Here is a 14,993-nt window from a genome sequence, read left to right on the forward strand (position 1 = left end):
TTGATTCTCAGCCCCTCAGGAACCCAGGCCCTGACCCATCTCGCCTTTCCCCACAGACAAGCAAGCAGCTGTGTAGGCAGCCATCGCATGTGCATGCGCTGCTCCGTGGATCCCAAGAACCTGTGCTCAAGAGTTTCTTCCCGCTTCTGCCATCGCCCAAGCTTCCTGCTCGGGCAGGCAAACCACCTTGACTACTGCCTGCAGCGGGGCCCGGCGGGGGCGGAGCCGGCGGACCCCGCCGCGGGCGAGTAAAGGAGAAGGCGGGCGGAGCGGGAGGCAAAAAGCCTACAGCAGCCGGTATTCCCAGGCGGTCTCCCATCCAAGTACTAACCAGGCCCGACCCTGCTTAGCTTCCGAGATCAGACGAGATCGGGCGCGTTCAGGGTGGTATGGCCGTAGACGGGGGCGGGGGCCGCGGGCTGCCTCTTGAGGGCCAGTTTCGCTGGCGCTGGCGCCTGAACGCCAGCCTGGCGGCCGGCCCGCCCCGGCAGGGCCCCCTGGCCCGCCCAGGCAGGGGGAACGGAGGTCTCGGGTATCGGGCGGCGGCGGAGGGTTTGGCGACCACCTCCCAGCCCAGGGCGGCCGTGACCCAGCAAACCCTTCGGCGCTTGGCGCCCCGCCCAAGATCCCGCACGTCGCTCACAGGGACGTGGCCCCGGAGGCTTCAGGGCCCGGGGCCCGCGGTCCCTTGGGCATCGGCCCTGCCCGCCCACGCGGCGCTCGGCGCAGCCCGGGCCGCAGCCCGGGCCGGCCCTCCTGCCCGACAGCAGCTGGCCCGAAGCCACTGGGAGTCACCATTGAGTCGCCACGGCCCCCTCAGCCCCGGCAAGGCCACCCTTGCCCCCACACCCCCCGCCGAGTTCAGGACCCCGCCCCTGGTGGCCGGCAGGCCCGGGGAAGCGGCCCCTGCCCTCGATCCCGCTCCCGCACCCGGCCGCGGTGACACGCCAGAGGGGCGGGGTGGGGGGGGGCTTTTGTCGGAGGGAGCTGTGGAGGGACACTCCGGCACACAGGTGGCAGCGCCGGGGCTGGGCGCCGGTGGGGGCGGCCAGGTGCAGGTCGAGGGGCTCGCGGGCCGAAAGGACGGCAGCTGGGCCCGCGGCGGAGTCTGGGTCCGGGCCGGCCACCCCGGGAGCGTCTGGGGTGCGGCTGCCTTCCAGGGCCGCCTTCTGGCCGCCTGGCCGGCCGGGCCGGCGGGGAGCGCCCCCGCCGGCGCGCGCCGTGGTGGGAGGGGCCTGAGGAGGTGGGGCCTGCAGCGGGGCCCGGCGGGGGCGGAGCCGGCGGCCCCCGCCGCGGGCGAGTAAAGGAGAAGGCGGGAGGAGCGGGAGGCAAAAAGCCTACAGCACCCGGTATTCCCAGGCGGTCTCCCATCCAAGTACTAACCAGGCCCGACCCTGCTTAGCTTCCGAGATCAGACGAGATCGGGCGCGTTCAGGGTGGTATGGCCGTAGACGGGGGCGGGGGCCGCGGGCTGCCTCTTGAGGGCCAGTTTCGCTGGCGCTGGCGCCTGAACGCCAGCCTGGCGGCCGGCCCGCCCCGGCAGGGCCCCCTGGCCCGCCCAGGCAGGGGGAACGGAGGTCTCGGGTATCGGGCGGCGGCGGAGGGTTTGGCGACCACCTCCCAGCCCAGGGCGGCCGTGACCCAGCAAACCCTTCGGCGCTTGGCGCCCCGCCCAAGATCCCGCACGTCGCCCACAGGGACGTGGCCCCGGAGACTTCAGGGCCCGGGGCCCGCGGTCCCTTGGGCATCGGCCCTGCCCGCCCACGCGGCGCTCGGCGCAGCCCGGCCGCAGCCCGGGCCGGCCCTCCTGCCCGACAGCAGCTGGCCCGAAGCCACTGGGAGCCACCATTGAGTCGCCACGGCCCCTCAGCCCCGGCAAGGCCACCCCTGCCCCACACCCCCCGCCGAGCTCAGGACCCCGCCCCTGGTGGCCGGCAGGCCCGGGGAAGCGGCCCCTGCCCTCGATCCCGCTCCCGCACCCGGCCCGCGGTGACACGCCAGAGGGGCGGGGTGGTGGTGGGGCTTTAGTCGGAGGGAGCTGTGGAGGGACACTCCGGCACACAGGTGGCGGCGCCGGGACTGGGCGCCGGTGGGGGCGGCCAGGTGCAGGTCGAGGGGCTCGTGGGCCGAAAGGACGGCAACTGGGCCCGCGGCGGAGTCTGGGTCTGGAGGGCTCTGAGCCTCCATCCGCTCTGGTTCCTCGGGGCTACCGGCCCGAAGCCTGGTAGCGCGACACCCCACCGGCCCACAGACGTAGCCTCCCCAGCTGTGCTCACAGCGAGTCCAACCGCAGCCTGCACCCCTCCACGGGACACTTGGATTACTCCCGCGATCCCCACGAGGTGCGGCACCCGGCGGCCGCATGGGCTGAGATCCTGCCCTTGCGGCGCCCTGTGGCCACCTCCGCCTCCCTCACGGTACTGGCCGAGGCCTCGGACCAGCGGGCCCCGGCTCCCAGCTCAGCGCTGCTCCTCCGCCCCTCTCACCTCCTGCCCGACGTCCAGGCTACCGAGCACCCTCCACCCCCGCCCACCTTCATGCCACTCAGCCGGAACCCAGGAGGCAATGCCAACTACCAGGTGTATGACAGTCTGGTGCTGAAGCGGCAACCGCAGGAGGGCCAAGCGCGGGCCAACTCGCTGCTACCTTCCACCTCGGCCTCCAGGCCCTCTCTGCACGGGAGCCAGACTGGGAAAATGAACTTACCAGCAGCAAATGGGGGCGGGGGCAGGGGCAGGGGGCGGCAGGGCATGGAGAGAGGAATAAAGAGCGCCAGAGTCCAGGAAACATTGGTGGTCTGTGGCTTGGAAGCGCCACTCCTTCTGCCAGCCTGGGTCCCTTTGCTTGGCTTCCTGCAATAAGAAGCCAGTGTCCCCTTCTTGGCCTGAGGGTCCCTTTGGTTTAGTGGCCACAGTTCTGCCAGCAGGCCCCTCCTGGTCCTATACCATGCACTAAGTACATCTGCAGCTGCAGACTCCAAACCCCTGGTCTCTGGGCACCTCCTCTGTGTCTCAGCTGTCCCTGTCCACAGAGAGCCTCATACAAGAAGTTGCTTCCAAACTGGGAGGTTCCACATCTGGGCAGGTCCAGCTCCAGGCCCTAGTGAAGGGCATGAAGAAGGCTGAGGCTCTGGACTCCAGCCAGGCCTTCAGCAGGCCTCTGAGGCCAAGGTCTTCCTAGTCTCAAGAGGGGCCAAGAGACGCAATGTGTCATTTGAACAAGTGAGTCAGCGGGCGGTGAGCGAATGAATGACCGCGCGAGGGGATGTATGCCGGCCACCGGGCCCTGTTTGACTGTCCAGGCTCAGCTTACCTGACCCTGGTTACCAGGGAATGCCACTCTGGGCCCTCCTTTTCATCCCCCTCCCTCACTGTGACCTCACCACCTGCCCCATTATGACCCAGTCTGGCTCCCAGTTAAAACTGGAGGGCAGGGGGCCCAGGCAGTCCTGGGACCAACGGCCATGGGTGAGCGAAACTACTACCGAGCCGAGCCGTTCACTGGCCCCATCCCCAGGAAATGCCAGGAGCAAGGATACTCAATTCTTCTGATCCCGGTCAGCTTCATCTTGCTCAACGTGGGGATCAACGTGGTGACTATGGTCAGGGCAGGATCTGTGCAGCGCGGTTGGGGGAGCCCTGGGGTCTTGAAGGGGCTGAGGTGGGAGGGCTGCTGGGGTGTGACCGGACAAGGGTTGGATTTCAGGGCTCACCCTGCTCCCGGCCTCCCCCCTCCCCTTCTTCCCTCAACTCTGGAGGCATCTGAAGAGATTCTTGCGGGCACTTTTCAATCGTATTTTCCACAAAGGTGAGTGGGCGCCGGCGTGGGTTCAGGGGATGTGGGCCTGTCCCCTTTCTTCTATCCCTGCCTTGATTCTCAGCCCCTCAGGAACCCAGGCCCTGACCCATCTCGCCTTTCCCCACAGACAAGCAAGCCAGCTGTGTAGGCAGCCATCGCATGTGCATGCGCTGCTCCGTGGATCCCAAGAACCTGTGCTCAAGAGTTTCTTCCCGCTTCTGCCATCGCCCAAGCTTCCTGCTCGGGCAGGCAAACCACCTTGACTACTGCCTGCAGCGGGGCCCGGCGGGGGCGGAGCCGGCGGCCCCCGCCGCGGGCGAGTAAAGGAGAAGGCGGGCGGAGCGGGAGGCAAAAAGCCTACAGCAGCCCGGTATTCCCAGGCGGTCTCCCATCCAAGTACTAACCAGGCCCGACCCTGCTTAGCTTCCGAGATCAGACGAGATCGGGCGCGTTCAGGGTGGTATGGCCGTAGACGGGGGCGGGGGCCGCGGGCTGCCTCTTGAGGGCCAGTTTCGCTGGCGCTGGCGCCTGAACGCCAGCCTGGCGGCCGGCCCGCCCCGGCAGGGCCCCCTGGCCCGCCCAGGCAGGGGGAACGGAGGTCTCGGGTATCGGGCGGCGGCGGAGGGTTTGGCGACCACCTCCCAGCCCAGGGCGGCCGTGACCCAGCAAACCCTTCGGCGCTTGGCGCCCCGCCCAAGATCCCGCACGTCGCTCACAGGGACGTGGCCCCGGAGGCTTCAGGGCCCGGGGCCCGCGGTCCCTTGGGCATCGGCCCTGCCCGCCCACGCGGCGCTCGGCGCAGCCCGGGCCGCAGCCCGGGCCGGCCCTCCTGCCCGACAGCAGCTGGCCCGAAGCCACTGGGAGGTCACCATTGAGTCGCCACGGCCCCTCAGCCCCGGCAAGGCCACCCTTGCCCCCACACCCCCCGCCGAGTTCAGGACCCCGCCCCTGGTGGCCGGCAGGCCCGGGGAAGCGGCCCCTGCCCTCGATCCCGCTCCCGCACCCGGCCGCGGTGACACGCCAGAGGGGCGGGGTGGGGGGGGGGCTTTTGTCGGAGGGAGCTGTGGAGGGACACTCCGGCACACAGGTGGCAGCGCCGGGGCTGGGCGCCGGTGGGGGCGGCCAGGTGCAGGTCGAGGGGCTCGCGGGCCGAAAGGACGGCAGCTGGGCCCGCGGCGGAGTCTGGGTCCGGGCCGGCCACCCCGGGAGCGTCTGGGGTGCGGCTGCCTTCCAGGGCCGCCTTCTGGCCGCCTGGCCGGACGGGCCGGCGGGGAACGCCCCCGCCGGCGCGCGCCGTGGTGGGAGGGGCCTGAGGAGGTGGGGCCTGCAGCGGGACCCGGCGGGGGCGGAGCCGGCGGCCCCCGCCGCGGGCGAGTAAAGGAGAAGGCGGGAGGAGCGGGAGGCAAAAAGCCTACAGCACCCGGTATTCCCAGGCGGTCTCCCATCCAAGTACTAACCAGGCCCGACCCTGCTTAGCTTCCGAGATCAGACGAGATCGGGCGCGTTCAGGGTGGTATGGCCGTAGACGGGGGCGGGGGCCGCGGGCTGCCTCTTGAGGGCCAGTTTCGCTGGCGCTGGCGCCTGAACGCCAGCCTGGCGGCCGGCCCGCCCCGGCAGGGCCCCCTGGCCCGCCCAGGCAGGGGGAACGGAGGTCTCGGGTATCGGGCGGCGGCGGAGGGTTTGGCGACCACCTCCCAGCCCAGGGCGGCCGTGACCCAGCAAACCCTTCGGCGCTTGGCGCCCCGCCCAAGATCCCGCACGTCGCTCACAGGGACGTGGCCCCGGAGGCTTCAGGGCCCGGGGCCCGCGGTCCCTTGGGCATCGGCCCTGCCCGCCCACGCGGCGCTCGGCGCAGCCCGGGCCGCAGCCCGGGCCGGCCCTCCTGCCCGACAGCAGCTGGCCCGAAGCCACTGGGAGTCCACCATTGAGTCGCCACGGCCCCTCAGCCCCGGCAAGGCCACCCCTTGCCCCCACACCCCCCGCCGAGTTCAGGACCCCGCCCCTGGTGGCCGGCAGGCCCGGGGAAGCGGCCCCTGCCCTCGATCCCGCTCCCGCACCCGGCCGCGGTGACACGCCAGAGGGGCGGGGTGGGGGGGGGGCTTTTGTCGGAGGGAGCTGTGGAGGGACACTCCGGCACACAGGTGGCAGCGCCGGGGCTGGGCGCCGGTGGGGGCGGCCAGGTGCAGGTCGAGGGGCTCGCGGGCCGAAAGGACGGCAGCTGGGCCCGCGGCGGAGTCTGGGTCCGGGCCGGCCACCCCGGGAGCGTCTGGGGTGCGGCTGCCTTCCAGGGCCGCCTTCTGGCCGCCTGGCCGGCCGGGCCGGCGGGGAGCGCCCCCGCCGGCGCGCGCCGTGGTGGGAGGGGCCTGAGGAGGTGGGGCCTGCAGCGGGGCCCGGCGGGGCGGAGCCGGCGGCCCCCGCCGCGGGCGAGTAAAGGAGAAGGCGGGAGGAGCGGGAGGCAAAAAGCCTACAGCACCCGGTATTCCCAGGCGGTCTCCCATCCAAGTACTAACCAGGCCCGACCCTGCTTAGCTTCCGAGATCAGACGAGATCGGGCGCGTTCAGGGTGGTATGGCCGTAGACGGGGCGGGGGCCGCGGGCTGCCTCTTGAGGGCCAGTTTCGCTGGCGCTGGCGCCTGAACGCCAGCCTGGCGGCCGGCCCGCCCCGGCAGGGCCCCCTGGCCCGCCCAGGCAGGGGGAACGGAGGTCTCGGGTATCGGCGGCGGCGGAGGGTTTTTGGCGACCACCTCCCAGCCCAGGGCGGCCGTGACCCAGCAACCCTTCGGCGCTTGGCGCCCCGCCCAAGATCCCGCACGTCGCCCACAGGGACGTGGCCCCGGAGACTTCAGGGCCCGGGGCCCGCGGTCCCTTGGGCATCGGCCCTGCCCGCCCACGCGGCGCTCGGCGCAGCCCGGCCACAGCCCGGGCCGGCCCTCCTGCCCGACAGCAGCTGGCCGAAGCCACTGGGAGCCACCATGAGTCGCCACGGCCCCTCAGCCCCGGCAAGGCCACCCTGCCCCACACCCCCGCCGAGCTCAGGACCCCCGCCCCTGGTGGCCGGCAGGCCCGGGGAAGCGGGCCCCTGCCCCTCGATCCCGCTCCCGCACCCGGCCGCGGTGACACGCCAGAGGGGCGGGGTGGTGGTGGGGCTTTAGTCGGAGGGAGCTGTGGAGGGACACTCCGGCCACACAGGTGGCGGCGCCGGGACTGGCGCCGGTGGGGGCGGCCAGGTGCAGGTCGAGGGGCTCGTGGGCCGAAAGGACGGCAAACTGGGCCCGCGGCGGAGTCTGGGTCTGGAGGGCTCTGAGCCTCCATCCGCTCTGGTTCCTCGGGGCTACCGGCCCGAAGCCTGGTAGCGCGACACCCCACCGGCCCACAGACGTAGCCTCCCCAGCTGTGCTCACAGCGAGTCCAACCGCAGCCTGCACCCCTCCACGGGACACTTGGATTACTCCCGCGATCCCCACGAGGTGCGGCACCCGGCGGCCGCATGGGCTGAGATCCTGCCCTTGCGGCGCCCTGTGGCCACCTCCGCCTCCCTCACGGTACTGGCCGAGGCCTCGGACCAGCGGGCCCCGGCTCCCAGCTCAGCGCTGCTCCTCCGCCCCTCTCACCTCCTGCCCGACGTCCAGGCTACCGAGCACCCTCCACCCCCGCCCACCTTCATGCCACTCAGCCGGAACCCAGGAGGCAATGCCAACTACCAGGTGTATGACAGTCTGGTGCTGAAGCGGCAACCGCAGGAGGGCCAAGCGCGGGCCAACTCGCTGCTACCTTCCACCTCGGCCTCCAGGCCCTCTCTGCACGGGAGCCAGACTGGGAAAATGAACTTACCAGCAGCAAATGGGGGCGGGGGCAGGGGCAGGGGGCGGCAGGGCATGGAGAGAGGAATAAAGAGCGCCAGAGTCCAGGAAACATTGGTGGTCTGTGGCTTGGAAGCGCCACTCCTTCTGCCAGCCTGGGTCCCTTTGCTTGGCTTCCTGCAATAAGAAGCCAGTGTTCCCCTTCTTGGCCTGAGGGTCCCTTTGGTTTAGTGGCCACAGTTCTGCCAGCAGGCCCCTCCTGGTCCTATACCATGCACTAAGTACATCTGCAGCTGCAGACTCCAAACCCCTGGTCTCCTGGGCACCTCCTCTGTGTCTCAGCTGTCCCTGTCCACAGAGAGCCTCATACAAGAAGTTGCTTCAAACTGGGAGGTTCCACATCTGGGCAGGTCCAGCTCCAGGCCCAGTGAAGGGCATGAAGAAGGCTGAGGCTCTGGACTCCAGCCAGGCCTTCAGCAGGCCTCTGAGGCCAAGGTCTTCCTAGTCTCAAGAGGGGCCAAGAGACGCAATGTGTCATTTGAACAAGTGAGTCAGCGGGCGGTGAGCGAATGAATGACCGCGCGAGGGGATGTATGCCGGCCACCGGGCCCTGTTGGACTGTCCAGGCTCAGCGTACCTGACCCTGGTTACCAGGGAATGCCACTCTGGGCCCTCCTTTTCATCCCCCTCCCTCACTGTGACCTCACCACCTGCCCCATTATGACCCAGTCTGGCTCCCAGTTAAAACTGGAGGGCAGGGGGCCCAGGCAGTCCTGGGACCAACGGCCATGGGTGAGCGAAACTACTACCGAGACCGAGCCGTTCACTGGCCCCATCCCCAGGAAATGCCAGGAGCAAGGATACTCAATTCTTCTGATCCCGGTCAGCTTCATCTTGCTCAACGTGGGGATCAACGTGGTGACTATGGTCAGGGCAGGATCTGTGCAGCGCGGTTGGGGGAGCCCTGGGTCTTGAAGGGGCTGAGGTGGGAGGGCTGCTGGGGTGTGACCGGACAAGGGTTGGATTTCAGGGCTCACCCTGCTCCCGGCCTCCCCCCTCCCCTTCTTCCCTCAACTCTGGAGGCATCTGAAGAGATTCTTGCGGGCACTTTTCAATCGTATTTTCCACAAAGGTGAGTGGGCGCCGGCGTGGGTTCAGGGGATGTGGGCCCTGTCCCCCTTTCTTCTATCCCTGCCTTGATTCTCAGCCCCTCAGGAACCCAGGCCCTGACCCATCTCGCCTTTCCCCACAGACAAGCAAGCCAGCTGTGTAGGCAGCCATCGCATGTGCATGCGCTGCTCCGTGGATCCCAAGAACCTGTGCTCAAGAGTTTCTTCCCGCTTCTGCCATCGCCAAGCTTCCTGCTCGGGCAGGCAAACCACCTTGACTACTGCCTGCAGCGGGGCCCGGCGGGGGCGGAGCCGGCGGCCCCCGCCGCGGGCGAGTAAAGGAGAAGGCGGGCGGAGCGGGAGGCAAAAAGCCTACAGCACCCGGTATTCCCAGGCGGTCTCCCATCCAAGTACTAACCAGGCCCGACCTGCTTAGCTTCCGAGATCAGACGAGATCGGGCGCGTTCAGGGTGGTATGGCAGTAGACGGGGCGGGGGCCGCGGGCTGCCTCTTGAGGGCCAGTTTCGCTGGCGCTGGCGCTCTGAACGACCAGCCTGGCGGCCGGCCCGCCCCGGCAGGGCCCCCTGGCCCGCCCAGGCAGGGGGAACGGAGGTCTCGGGTATCGGGCGGCGGCGGAGGGTTTGGCGACCACCTCCAGCCCAGGCGGCCGTGACCCAGCAAACCCTTCGGCGCTTGGCGCCCCGCCCAAGATCCCGCACGTCGCTCACAGGGACGTGGCCCCGGAGGCTTCAGGGCCCGGGCCCGCGGTCCCTTGGGCATCGGCCCTGCCCGCCCACGCGGCGCTCGGCGCAGCCCGGGCCGCAGCCCGGGCCGGCCCTCCTGCCCGACAGCAGCTGGCCCGAAGCCACTGGGAGTCACCATTGAGTCGCCACGGCCCCTCAGCCCCGGCAAGGCCACCCTTGCCCCCACACCCCCCGCCGAGTTCAGGACCCCGCCCCTGGTGGCCGGCAGGCCCGGGGAAGCGGCCCCTGCCCTCGATCCCGCTCCCGCACCCGGCCGCGGTGACACGCCAGAGGGGCGGGGTGGGGGGGGGCTTTTGTCGGAGGGAGCTGTGGAGGGACACTCCGGCACACAGGTGGCAGCGCCGGGGCTGGGCGCCGGTGGGGGCGGCCAGGTGCAGGTCGAGGGGCTCGCGGGCCGAAAGGACGGCAGCTGGGCCCGCGGCGGAGTCTGGGTCCGGGCCGGCCACCCCGGGAGCGTCTGGGGTGCGGCTGCCTTCCAGGGCCGCCTTCTGGCCGCCTGGCCGGCGGGCCGGCGGGGAGCGCCCCCGCCGGCGCGCGCGCCGTGGTGGGAGGGGCCTGAGGAGGTGGGGCCTGCAGCGGGGCCCGGCGGGGGCGGAGCCGGCGGCCCCCGCCGCGGGCGAGTAAAGGAGAAGGCGGGAGGAGCGGGAGGCAAAAAGCCTACAGCACCCGGTATTCCCAGGCGGTCTCCCATCCAAGTACTAACCAGGCCCGACCCTGCTTAGCTTCCGAGATCAGACGAGATCGGGCGCGTTCAGGGTGGTATGGCCGTAGACGGGGGCGGGGGCCGCGGGCTGCCTCTTGAGGGCCAGTTTCGCTGGCGCTGGCGCCTGAACGCCAGCCTGGCGGCCGGCCCGCCCCGGCAGGGCCCCCTGGCCCGCCCAGGCAGGGGAACGGAGGTCTCGGGTATCGGGCGGCGGCGGAGGGTTTGGCGACCACCTCCCAGCCCAGGGCGGCCGTGACCCAGCAAACCCTTCGGCGCTTGGCGCCCCGCCCAAGATCCCGCACGTCGCCCACAGGGACGTGGCCCCGGAGACTTCAGGGCCCGGGGCCCGCGGTCCCTTGGGCATCGGCCCTGCCCGCCCACGCGGCGCTCGGCGCAGCCCGGCCCAGCCCGGGCCGGCCCTCCTGCCCGACAGCAGCTGGCCCGAAGCCACTGGGAGCCACCATTGAGTCGCCACGGCCCCTCAGCCCCGGCAAGGCCACCCCTGCCCCACACCCCCCGCCGAGCTCAGGACCCCGCCCCTGGTGGCCGGCAGGCCGGGGAAGCGGCCCCTGCCCTCGATCCCGCTCCCGCACCCGGCCGCGGTGACACGCCAGAGGGGCGGGGTGGTGGTGGGGCTTTAGTCGGAGGGAGCTGTGGAGGGACACTCCGGCACACAGGTGGCGGCGCCGGGACTGGGCGCCGGTGGGGGCGGCCAGGTGCAGGTCGAGGGGCTCGTGGGCCGAAAGGACGGCAACTGGGCCCGCGGCGGAGTCTGGGTCTGGAGGGCTCTGAGCCTCCATCCGCTCTGGTTCCTCGGGGCTACCGGCCCGAAGCCTGGTAGCGCGACACCCCACCGGCCCACAGACGTAGCCTCCCCAGCTGTGCTCACAGCGAGTCCAACCGCAGCCTGCACCCCTCCACGGGACACTTGGATTACTCCCGCGATCCCCACGAGGTGCGGCACCCGGCGGCCGCATGGGCTGAGATCCTGCCCTTGCGGCGCCCTGTGGCCACCTCCGCCTCCCTCACGGTACTGGCCGAGGCCTCGGACCAGCGGGCCCCGGCTCCCAGCTCAGCGCTGCTCCTCCGCCCCTCTCACCTCCTGCCCGACGTCCAGGCTACCGAGCACCCTCCACCCCCGCCCACCTTCATGCCACTCAGCCGGAACCCAGGAGGCAATGCCAACTACCAGGTGTATGACAGTCTGGTGCTGAAGCGGCAAACCGCAGGAGGGCCAAGCGCGGGCCAACTCGCTGCTACCTTCCACCTCGGCCTCCAGCCCTCTCTGCACGGGAGCCAGACTGGGAAAATGAACTTACCAGCAGCAAATGGGGGCGGGGGCAGGGGCAGGGGGCGGCAGGGCATGGAGAGAGGAATAAAGAGCGCCAGAGTCCAGGAAACATTGGTGGTCTGTGGCTTGGAAGCGCCACTCCTTCTGCCAGCCTGGGTCCCTTTGCTTGGCTTCCTGCAATAAGAAGCCAGTGTCCCCTTCTTGGCCTGAGGGTCCCTTTGGTTTAGTGGCCACAGTTCTGCCAGCAGCCCCTCCTGGTCCTATACCATGCACTAAGTACATCTGCAGCTGCAGACTCCAAACCCTGGTCTCTGGGCACCTCCTCTGTGTCTCAGCTGTCCCTGTCCACAGAGAGCCTCATACAAGAAGTTGCTTCCAAACTGGGAGGTTCCACATCTGGGCAGGTCCAGCTCCAGGCCCAGTGAAGGGCATGAAGAAGGCTGAGGCTCTGGACTCCAGCCAGGCCTTCAGCAGCCTCTGAGGCCAAGGTCTTCCTAGTCTCAAGAGGGGCCAAGAGACGCAATGTGTCATTTGAACAAGTGAGTCAGCGGGCGGTGAGCGAATGAATGACCGCGCGAGGGGATGTATGCCGGCCACCGGGCCCTGTTTGACTGTCCAGGCTCAGCTTACCTGACCCTGGTTACCAGGGAATGCCACTCTGGGCCCTCCTTTTCATCCCCCTCCCTCACTGTGACCTCACCACCTGCCCCATTATGACCCAGTCTGGCTCCCAGTTAAAACTGGAGGGCAGGGGGCCCAGGCAGTCCTGGGACCAACGGCCATGGGTGAGCGAAACTACTACCGAGCCGAGCCGTTCACTGGCCCCATCCCCAGGAAATGCCAGGAGCAAGGATACTCAATTCTTCTGATCCCGGTCAGCTTCATCTTGCTCAACGTGGGGATCAACGTGGTGACTATGGTCAGGGCAGGATCTGTGCAGCGCGGTTGGGGAGCCCTGGGGTCTTGAGGGGCTGAGGTGGGAGGGCTGCTGGGGTGTGACCGGACAAGGGTTGGATTTCAGGGCTCACCCTGCTCCCGGCCTCCCCCCTCCCCTTCTTCCCTCAACTCTGGAGGCATCTGAAGAGATTCTTGCGGGCACTTTTCAATCGTATTTTCCACAAAGGTGAGTGGCGGCCGGCGTGGGTTCAGGGGATGTGGGCCTGTCCCCTTTCTTCTATCCCTGCCTTGATTCTCAGCCCCTCAGGAACCAGGCCCTGACCCATCTCGCCTTTCCCCACAGACAAGCAAGCCAGCTGTGTAGGCAGCCATCGCATGTGCATGCGCTGCTCCGTGGATCCCAAGAACCTGTGCTCAAGAGTTTCTTCCCGCTTCTGCCATCGCCCAAGCTTCCTGCTCGGGCAGGCAAACCACCTTGACTACTGCCTGCAGCGGGGCCCGGCGGGGGCGGAGCCGGCGGCCCCCGCCGCGCGGGCGAGTAAAGGAGAAGCGGGCGGAGCGGGAGGCAAAAAGCCTACAGCACCCGGTATTCCCAGGCGGTCTCCCATCCAAGTACTAACCAGGCCCGACCCTGCTTAGCTTCCGAGATCAGACGAGATCGGGCGCGTTCAGGGTGGTATGGCCGTAGACGGGGGCGGGGGCCGCGGGCTGCCTCTTGAGGGCAGTTTCGCTGGCGCTGGCGCCTGAACGCCAGCCTGGCGCCGGCCCGCCCCGGCAGGGCCCCCTGGCCCGCCCAGGCAGGGGAACGGAGGTCTCGGGTATCGGGCGGCGGCGGAGGGTTTGGCGACCACCTCCCAGCCCAGGGCGGCCGTGACCCAGCAAACCCTTCGGCGCTTGGCGCCCCCGCCCAAGATCCCGCACGTCGCTCACAGGGACGTGGCCCCGGAGGCTTCAGGGCCCGGGGCCCGGGTCCCTTGGGCATCGGCCCTGCCCGCCCACGCGGCGCTCGGCGCAGCCCGGGCCGCAGCCCGGGCCGGCCCTCCTGCCCGACAGCAGCTGGCCCGAAGCCACTGGGAGTCACCATTGAGTCGCCACGGCCCCTCAGCCCCGGCAAGGCCGCCACCCTTGCCCCCACACCCCCCGCCGGTTCAGGACCCCGCCCCTGGTGGCCGGCAGGCCCGGGGAAGCGGCCCCTGCCCTCGATCCCGCTCCCGCACCCGGCCGCGGTGACACGCCAGAGGGGCGGGGTGGGGGGGGCTTTTGTCGGAGGGAGCTGTGGAGGGACACTCGGCACACAGGTGGCAGCGCCGGGGCTGGGCGCCGGGTGGGGCGGCCAGGTGCAGGTCGAGGGGCTCGCGGGCCGAAAGGACGGCAGCTGGGCCCGCGGCGGAGTCTGGGTCCCGGGCCGGCCCCCCGGGAGCGTCTGGGGTGCGGCTTGCCTTCCAGGCCGCCTTCTGGCCGCCTGGCCGGCCGGGCCGGCGGGGAACGCCCCCGCCGGCGCGCGCCGTGGTGGGAGGGGCCTGAGGAGGTGGGCCTGCAGCGGGCCCGGCGGGGGCGGAGCCGGCGGCCCCCGCCGCGGGCGAGTAAAGGAGAAGGCGAGGAGCGGAGGCAAAAAAGCCTACAGCACCCGGTATTCCCAGGCGGTCTCCCATCCAAGTACTACCAGGCCCGACCCTGCTTAGCTTCCGAGATCAGACGAGATCGGGCGCGTTCAGGGTGGTATGGCCGTAGACGGGGGCGGGGCCGCGGGCTGCCTCTTGAGGCCAGTTTCGCTGGCGCTGGCGCCTGAACGCCAGCCTGGCGGCCGGCCCGCCCCGCAGGGCCCCCTGGCCCGCCCAGGCAGGGGGAACGGAGTCTCGGGTATCGGGCGGCGGCGGAGTTTGGCGACCACCTCCCAGCCCAGGGCGGCCGTGACCCAGAAACCCTTCGGCGCTTGGCGCCCCGCCCAAGATCCCGCACGTCGCCCACAAGGGACGTGGCCCCGGAGGACTTCAGGGCCCGGGGCCCGCGGTCCCTTGGGCATCGGCCCTGCCGCCCACGCGGCGCTCGGCGCAGCCCGGCCGCAGCCCCGGGCCGGCCCTCCTGCCGACAGCAGCTGGCCCGAAGCCACTGGGAGCCACCATTGAGTCGCCACGCCCCTCAGCCCCGGCAAGGCACCCTTGCCCCACAACCCCCGCGAGCTCAGGACCCCGCCCCTGGTGGCCGGCAGGCCCGGGGAGCGGCCGCCTGCCCTCGATCCCGCTCCCGCACCCGGCCGCGGTGACACGCCAGAGGGGCGGGGTGGTGGTGGGGCTTTTGTCGGAGGGAGCTGTGGAGGGACACTCCGGCACACAGGTGGCGGCGCCGGGACTGGGCGCCGGTGGGGCGGCCAGGTGCAGGTCGAGGGGCTCGTGGGCCGAAAGGACGGCAACTGGCCCGCGGCGGAGTCTGGGTCTGGAGGGCTCTGAGCCTCCTTCCGCTCTGGTTCTCGGGGGCTAACCGGCCCGAAGCCTGGTTAGCGCGACACCCCAGCCGGCCCCAGACGGAGCCCTCCCCCGCTGTGCTCACAGCGAGTCCAACCGCAGCCTGCCCCCTCCACTGACAACTTGGATTACTCCCGCGATCCCACGAGGTGCGGCACCCGGCGGCCGC

At 70.4% G+C, this 14,993-nt stretch overlaps 9 non-coding genes across 9 annotated transcripts; all 9 read right to left on the bottom strand.

The window, feature by feature from the left end:
* Window positions 1-282: 282 nt before the first annotated feature.
* LOC117310888 (5S ribosomal RNA) lies at window positions 283-401 on the bottom strand. Its single transcript, XR_004524922.1, has one exon. It is a non-coding gene; the product is annotated as a 5S ribosomal RNA (ribosomal RNA).
* Window positions 402-1,334: 933 nt separating this feature from the next.
* On the bottom strand, window positions 1,335-1,453 carry LOC117310879 (5S ribosomal RNA). Its single transcript, XR_004524913.1, has one exon. It is a non-coding gene; the product is annotated as a 5S ribosomal RNA (ribosomal RNA).
* Window positions 1,454-4,152: 2,699 nt separating this feature from the next.
* On the bottom strand, window positions 4,153-4,272 carry LOC117310886 (5S ribosomal RNA). The gene has a single exon (XR_004524920.1). It is a non-coding gene; the product is annotated as a 5S ribosomal RNA (ribosomal RNA).
* A 934-nt stretch (window positions 4,273-5,206) lies between these two features.
* LOC117310880 (5S ribosomal RNA) lies at window positions 5,207-5,325 on the bottom strand. The gene has a single exon (XR_004524914.1). It is a non-coding gene; the product is annotated as a 5S ribosomal RNA (ribosomal RNA).
* A 934-nt stretch (window positions 5,326-6,259) lies between these two features.
* On the bottom strand, window positions 6,260-6,378 carry LOC117310881 (5S ribosomal RNA). The gene has a single exon (XR_004524915.1). It is a non-coding gene; the product is annotated as a 5S ribosomal RNA (ribosomal RNA).
* A 2,698-nt stretch (window positions 6,379-9,076) lies between these two features.
* LOC117310892 (5S ribosomal RNA) lies at window positions 9,077-9,194 on the bottom strand. Its single transcript, XR_004524926.1, has one exon. It is a non-coding gene; the product is annotated as a 5S ribosomal RNA (ribosomal RNA).
* A 931-nt stretch (window positions 9,195-10,125) lies between these two features.
* Window positions 10,126-10,244, bottom strand: LOC117310882 (5S ribosomal RNA). Its single transcript, XR_004524916.1, has one exon. It is a non-coding gene; the product is annotated as a 5S ribosomal RNA (ribosomal RNA).
* Window positions 10,245-12,933: 2,689 nt separating this feature from the next.
* Window positions 12,934-13,052, bottom strand: LOC117310883 (5S ribosomal RNA). Its single transcript, XR_004524917.1, has one exon. It is a non-coding gene; the product is annotated as a 5S ribosomal RNA (ribosomal RNA).
* A 925-nt stretch (window positions 13,053-13,977) lies between these two features.
* LOC117310887 (5S ribosomal RNA) lies at window positions 13,978-14,095 on the bottom strand. Its single transcript, XR_004524921.1, has one exon. It is a non-coding gene; the product is annotated as a 5S ribosomal RNA (ribosomal RNA).
* Window positions 14,096-14,993: the final 898 nt, after the last annotated feature.

The sequence above is a fragment of the Tursiops truncatus genome, unplaced genomic scaffold (genome assembly GCF_011762595.2).
Source record: "Tursiops truncatus isolate mTurTru1 unplaced genomic scaffold, mTurTru1.mat.Y mat_scaffold_462_arrow_ctg1, whole genome shotgun sequence".
In the NCBI taxonomy this organism is placed as follows: Eukaryota; Metazoa; Chordata; class Mammalia; order Artiodactyla; family Delphinidae; genus Tursiops; species Tursiops truncatus.